Below are 7,773 nucleotides of genomic sequence, written 5' to 3'. Positions count from 1 at the left end.
TCCATGTGATTTGTTGGTTCATCTTATCCTTGTGGGGATTGTCGCGTCGGGTAAGGTCTGCGATAGATTACACATTTTTGGTAAATCGTGCTGACCCGTTATAGGTGGCACCTCGGTAAATAGTACTTCAGTCTGTGATAGGCGGTACATTTACGATTTACGTTTTGAGTCAATTGTGCTGACCCGTGATAGGTAACACCTTGGTAATTTAGTACTTCGGTCTGTGATAAGCGGTACAATTATGATTTACGACCCTTCGAGAAGGGTTTTGGTTTGGAATTCCGAGTCCATGCATTTTAGCATATACGCATTGCATTAGGGTGCTTGGCACGCGAGTCACGTTTGATTCAAGATTATGATTGTGTTTGAACTCAAGTGGTTGTTGTGGTTGTGCTATAATTGCTAAGTGTGAATGTTTGGGATTTGTGTGTAAGTGTGATTGATTGCAAAACCTTTTCGAAACTCAAGTTCTCATGGTGATTGTGCTATAATTGCTAAGTGTGAATGTTTTGGATTTGTGTGTAAGTGTTGATTGATTTCGAAACCCTTTTAAAAGCTGAATTTTTGTTGTTTTCTGCAGTTTTCTGATGTGTATTTGAATACAGAAGGATGTATTCAAATACAGACATCCTGTTTTTGCTATTGACTTATGTGTAGTCGAATACAGAAGGCTATATTCGAATACAAACATGTTGTTTTTGCTGTTGACTTCTGAAACAACCTTGTATTCGAATACAGAGATGTTGTATTCGAATACGGTAGTGCAGTTTTGTTTAAAACTTCATTTTTCAACTTTGTTTATGCATGTTTGGCATATGCAAACCATTTTAAGGTGCATGCTAAGTTGAAAGGTTATTTTGTGCATTTAAAACTTAAATGTTATGTGTTAATTGTTAATTTCGGTTGGTGACCTTTACAACTATTGTGGAAATCTGGGCTTTGCCCTCAGATGAGAACCAGGATCTTCCCACCGGTTAGTACCATGTGGATGGGAATGTAGTTGGACACACCTGACTGGAGCTGTGTCAGGAGGATCTTGTGGGGCGCGTGAAGATCATCCGGGATGTATAGTTTTTGTAGAATGATCAGATTAGGTTGATGTATAGGGACTAAATTCTTTCTTTTTTTTTTTTTTTAATTTGGAAGACTGTACCTATACCAATATTGTCAGCTTGACATTTTTTTTATGGGTTCCATGTACCACTTTTGATGTGACTTGGGGAAGTTAAGATTCTTGGGAAGGGCTATTGTACAGGTGTCTGCCAAGAATACCCCATGGGTATGAGCTATGTCTGATAGGTCTTATTGCCTCAGTGCATTTTGCTGTTTTAAATACTTTGGAATTTTATATCAAACTATTTCCACTGCTTGTAAATGTTGTTGACTTTTGTCGTTGTGTTACAACTTAAATATTTATCAAAGAGTGTTTATTCCTTTATTCTTTCTTTATTTCCGAAATTTATTTGTTGTTTAAAAAAAAAACGGGCTGTTACACGATTCATGAAGGAGATTGGTTTTATGAATTAATGTATAATTCCAAAAATGGTATATTATTTTTATTATATTTTGATTTTCATATATAAACTACCTATATATTTAATTCTAACTAATTTATGTTCAAATATCATATCGCACATAATACTTTAACAAATCCAAGTCAACTTACTCCGAAAGTGATCTAACTAAAATCAAGGAAGACTGATGTCAGTATATCCTCGAATTGAGAGTTATATAATTTGTTATTTGGTGAGTTTGACATTGTAAACTATTATTGTTAATTTTTGTGTGAACTGATAATTATTCTAATTAGTTTATTTTATTTTTTGCTCAGACACTCAATCACCTTGCTTTTTCTTTTAACACTAACTATAGTTAATATTTTGAAGTTTTAAGTTGTTAAACATGAGAACAAAATTTTAAGTATATATCCATTTTAAATAGAAAGTTCATCTAAGTATAGAACATAGAGATTCTTCTTTTTTGAACTAGTAAAAAATATTTTTCCTTAAGACGATTTCTTAACTTCACATAAATTTGGTTTAAATATAATTTAAAAATTACTATCACATAATTGACTTATGCTAAGTAGATTGTGTTTTAAACCATCTACACATTGAATATCTTCAATAGTTGTAGAGTTAGAATTACCTGTAATACATTTACCTTTTATTTGAGCTTTATTATTGTTCCCAAAGGTAATTGATCATCAATTCCTATTGACAAAGGAGAGGAAACATCTTTCATCTTTTGCCATGTGTTTTGAACAACCACTATCCAAGAACCATGTTTTTAGCTCAACTTTTTATTCTCTTTTTGAGAAAACGAAAACATTTTCAAACAATTTTTGTTTTTGAGAATTTTCAAATCCAAGACCAGCATTCTCAAGTTTTCCTGATTAAGATTCCAAAATATTTTGAAAAATTTATGTGAATTTTACAAAATTTGATAAATCATTTTTGAGTTTTTTAACTTCAACTATTAGTAATTAATTTTCTTTTTGAACCTCAGAAAAGTTTGAAGTAAAAAGCTTGTAAACTTTTGATGTTTGATCCTAGATCGTCAACAAGAGTTTCTAGTTTCTCTTTTTCTTCATTTGCGTTTTGACTTTTTTTTTCCTTTTAGAATATACGTTTTTTTATTTAAAATGTTAGAATCATTGAAAATATTATCAAATTATTTTTTCATTTTCAAACATAATGGACAAAGATAAAAAAAAAAATATATATATATATACCTTTTTAGTTTCAAAATCTACCATGAGACAAATATTTGCTTCTTCTTCTTCTTCTGAGTTAGAATCATCCCAAGTTTCTATCATGAATTTCTTTTTAAAGGGTAGTTTATTTAGTCTATTTTTGTTGGGAGGACATTTAGTTTTCTCGTATACTAATTTGTTGTATCCATAACATATGATTTGATTTTATCAACTTTAGTTTTAGAATTTTCCTTTCTATTTGGAAAATTTCTTCTGAGTTGATTTCTTCTTCTAAAATTAACATTTTATTGTTTCATGAAATGAGAGCTAGTTCATCTTCGGCCTCATCTTTCTTTATTTCATGTTCTTCTTCTTTTTTTCATTATGAACTTTCTAAGTTGTTTTGAGATGTTTTCAATGCAATCCTCTTTCCTATTCTTGATGGTTTTTCAACTTTAAGGATTACTTCATGAGCTCTTAGTGAGTCAATGATATCTTCTAAGCTTTGAGTGCTTTGACCACGGGCATCGAGTTACTAGGTAGACTTCTCATAATTTTTTTTTCTTCTTTTCTTGAGATATGTATGTCTTTTCTAGTGATCTCAATTCATTCATAATGCTTGTGAACCTTTAGTAAGTTTCGTCAATGGTTTCACTTTCATTCATTTCAAACATTTTGAAATTTTTGATTCTAATGTCAGTGATGGTTTCTTTAACATGACAGATTCCTACATGGTAATTCTTTATAGTGTCCCGAAATTCCTTTTTAGATATGCATTCTTCTACTATTTGACTCTATTCCTTACTTAAAGCATATGATAAGAATAATAGATCTTTTCAATTTATATGTACCTTAGCTTGTTCTGCAGTTGTTCTTATTCTTTTGGCTTCACAACTAATGTTGGATATGATGGGTCAATTCTTATAACATAGTCTCTAATTGTGAATACTTTCGATATTCTCGTGTCTTGAGATCTGAGAAACAATTCCATATTTCCTTTGCAAAACTAATAATTTGTTCCATCAAAGTATGGAGGTTTGTTTGATGATCCTCCTTCAACTATGTATTTGACTTTTGACATTTCTTTTTCCCCAAATTTTTTCCTCTAGCACTTGATAGAATGTTCAAACCCTTAGAAGAAGAGCTCTAAAGAAAATTGAAGGGGAATTTAATGTCACAAGGAAATGAAGCTTGGATTGTGACCCTTTTGAAAATAGATCTATACTTAAAAATTTGTTCTCAAGTTTTACAAGTTGGAATGTTTAGAACTTCATAATGTTAACCATAGTTAGTGTTAATAGAATAAATAAGATGTTAAAAGAATACTCGTCTAGAATCTTCAGCTTCTTTATCTATTTACAAACTTTATTTGCATCATTAGAAGTAAGGCAATAAATTGTCATAGGTTTTTGTCATCTTTCCATTGTTATGTGGAACCAACTTCAAGTCGCTACATTGACAAACGATGGCTAGGTATATTCTTGGTTTTTCATTGTCATTTGTTTTGTTCTTAACATTCATGACAATGTTAAGCATGCTATAAAATAATTTTTTTATGTTCATCACATCTAAATTATGCCTTGATAAATCATTTTTCCAATACATAAGATCCCAAAATATGTTTTGTTTAGTCCAATTGTGAATAACTCCATATCCAAACAATTTAGAAGCTGCATTATCTATCACTCATGCAAGATTATGAACCCAACCCCATACTTCTTCACCCGTCAATCTAGGAGGTGGTTTATCCTTCACAACCCTATTTTTAGTGAACCATTTTTTACTTCTTCTAAAGGCATGATTATGAGGTAAGAATCGACAGTGACAATCAAACCACAAATTGTTGCCACCGTATTTTATGGCAAAAGTCGTTTTTCCATCCATACACATTGAACATGTTAACTAACCTTCAGTACTATATCCTGATAGCATGTCGTAAGCAGAAAAATTGTTAATTGTATGCATTAAGGTTTCCTTCTAATGGAACCAAGTTGGTTTTATACTTAGAGTTTTGATGTTAACAAAATTATTGTATGAGATCAATATATTTGATTTCACAAAGTATGAAATAAGATTCGTGTTTTTGAAGAAAATCTAAAATAAGATTTGATTCAGATTTATAATTGAAGAAAATCTTTGACCAAGTTGACATGAAGATTTGATCAAGATTTATCACAAAAAGATAAGAATTATTTACAAGAAGATATGATCAAGAATTGTTTACAAGAAGATACATTTATTATTTTCAAAGATATGATTTAAATTTTGAAAAGGGCAAAATACTGAATTAGACTTAGTCATATAACTACTTGTGAAAGTTCAAGAACCTGTCCAACATTATGTTTCCGTCCAAATCAAATCAAGCAATTGGAAGGATGTTTTAATTTGAAGAATTTACAAACTCAATCTTAACCAAATAAGAACAATATACATATGAATAATTTACAAATTCAATTTTAAAAAAATACGAACATAATCAATCTAGAAGAATTGCTCATATTGGATCCAGAAAGAAAGAATTGGCTAATCATGAAACCAATTAAATTATTTTTATGGGTTACTTTGGAATTCAAGGTTCTTTCACTATGATATTAGGGGAAGAATTATAAAGAGAATTCGGTAATAGTTAAAGAAAAGAATTTAGTAACTAAGATCAAATTAGAAACTAAGGTTGGATTCGAAGTGAAACTCATCCCTGACATCTTTCTTATTATAAAAGTTCATTTATATTAGTCTTGTTAGTTTCAAATATTATTTCAATCAATTCGGAAACTTTTTATTCAATTTTAGTAATTAAACATGATTCGATAGTAAAACGCAATCCTTGATCAAGATTTACAAGATTTGATCAAGATTTATCACAAGAAGATATGAATTATTTACAATAATATTTGATCTAGATTTATCTCAAGAAGATATGAATTATTTACAAGATCTAATCAAGATTTATCTACAAGAAGGTATGAATTATTTACAAGAAGTTTTGATCGAGATTTATCACAAGATGATATGCATTATTTACAAGAAGATTTAATCAAAATTTATCTACAAGAAGAAATGAATTATTTACAAGAAGATATGATCAACAATTGTTTACAAGAAGATGCATTTATTATTTACAAAGATATGATTCAGATTTTGCAAGGACAGAGGAGAAACCCTAACCTATTCTATAAATAGATACTCAAGGGCGAAGAAGAAAACAAGAGAACTCACAAGCACAACATTTCCTAAGTCATTAAAGTTCATAAGGTTATGGTCTAGAAACACTTGCTCAAAAGAAATATTTTCTAAGTGTTTTCTAGTGTGCGAGTCATTGTTACAATCAACTAGTTAAAAGCAAACCAAATTGTTTCAAACTCTTGTAACCCAGCCCGATAGTGGCATATGTGTCCCTTAAGCAAATTTTAGATTTTTAGACTGAGAAGACTTGAGTTGTAGGCTCAAGTTTTGTGTGCCTTCAACAATCTGTGGTTTTTAGATTGTGCGGAGAAGATTAGGCTTGTCGAGTCAAGGTCTTCGCGTTCCTAAAAAAATCTGTAGGTGTCAGGTTGTTTTGAGAAGACTGAATTGTAAAGTCAAATGTTGTGTAATTCAAGTTTTAGTGGATTAAATTTTTCCAAGTGAGGGGACTCGACGTAGCTACCAAGTTGGTGGTGAACCAAGATAAATTCTTGTGTCACTTTAATTATACAATTCTTGTTTTACTGCTGCCTCTGATCACTGAACCTGATCGCTACTACTTTTATTCTAAGTAAGTCACCAAACCCGAATCAATTTTAAATGAATTAGCAAAAATAATCCAACTTAGTCAAACGTAATTCAACCATTTTCTCGTGTTTGCACCTTCACTATGTTATGGTATCAAAGATTAGGACACATCTCCATAGAGCGAATTAAAAGGTTAGTGAAAGATGAAGTACTCAATACTCTTGATTTTCCTAACTTTGAAATCTATGTTGAGTGCATAAAGGCAAAGCATACTAACATGTCTAAGAAATGTGTCAATAGGAGTTCAAACCAATTAGAAATAATTCATAAAAACATATGTTGTCCAAACATGGATACGCATGGTCAGAAGTATTTTATCATCTTTATAGACAATTACTCACGATATATGAATGTTTATTTGCTTCATAATAAAAACGAATCATTGAATGCCTTGAAAGTCTTTAAGGATGAAGTTAAGAACCAATTTAGAAAGCAAATAAAAATAATGAGATCAGATTGAGGTGGTGAATACTATGGTAGATACACGAAGAGTGGAAAAGCATCCTATCCATTTTCTATGTTTCTTTAAGAACATGGGATTGTTGCCCAAGAACACGAGATCCATTTTCTAAGTTTCTTCAAGAACATGGGATCCATTTTCTGATTTTCTTCTAGAACATGTTTGGTTCTCTGAACCAAAATGGTGTTGTAGAAAGAAGATATCGAACATTACTAAACATAGGGAGGAGTATGCTTAGCAACTTTAATCTTCCAAAAACTTTGTTGAATGAAGCAGTAAAGACGTATGTGTATATTTTAAATTGTGTTCCAACCAAGGTTGTCCAAAAGACGCCTTTTTAATTATTTAAAGGATGGAAACCAAGTTTGCGACATATGCGCGTTTGAGGATGTCTGTCGGAGGTGAGAATTTATAATTCCTAAGAGAAGAAACTGGACCCGATGACCATTAGTGGGTATTTAATTGAATCTGCTGAAAGGTATAAAGGTTACAGATTTTACTGTCCATCTCACACAACTAGGATTGTAGAATCAAAAAATGTAAAGTTTATTAAAAATCACTTGATTAATGGGAGCAATCAAATCAGGAGCTGAGTTTTTGTGCAAGATCATACATAGTCTCCACCTTCCACTTCAGCTGATAGATTGATTTTCGTTCATAACATCCCTCAAGATCAAATGGATGTTGACCAAACAATCGTTGAGATTCCAAAAAATGTTGATAATCTAGTATATCAAATTGGTCATCAAATGCCTGAAATGATGATCAATTAGTTGAACAACATGATCCACAAGACAACGTAAATCCAACATTGAGAAATCTAGACCCAAAAAATCAGTTGTTCCTG

Source organism: Cicer arietinum, chromosome 3, assembly GCF_000331145.2.
Source record: "Cicer arietinum cultivar CDC Frontier isolate Library 1 chromosome 3, Cicar.CDCFrontier_v2.0, whole genome shotgun sequence".
NCBI classification, from domain to species: Eukaryota; Viridiplantae; Streptophyta; class Magnoliopsida; order Fabales; family Fabaceae; genus Cicer; species Cicer arietinum.
The sequence above is the reverse complement of the archived record's forward strand: the minus strand, read 5'-3'. Positions refer to the sequence as shown.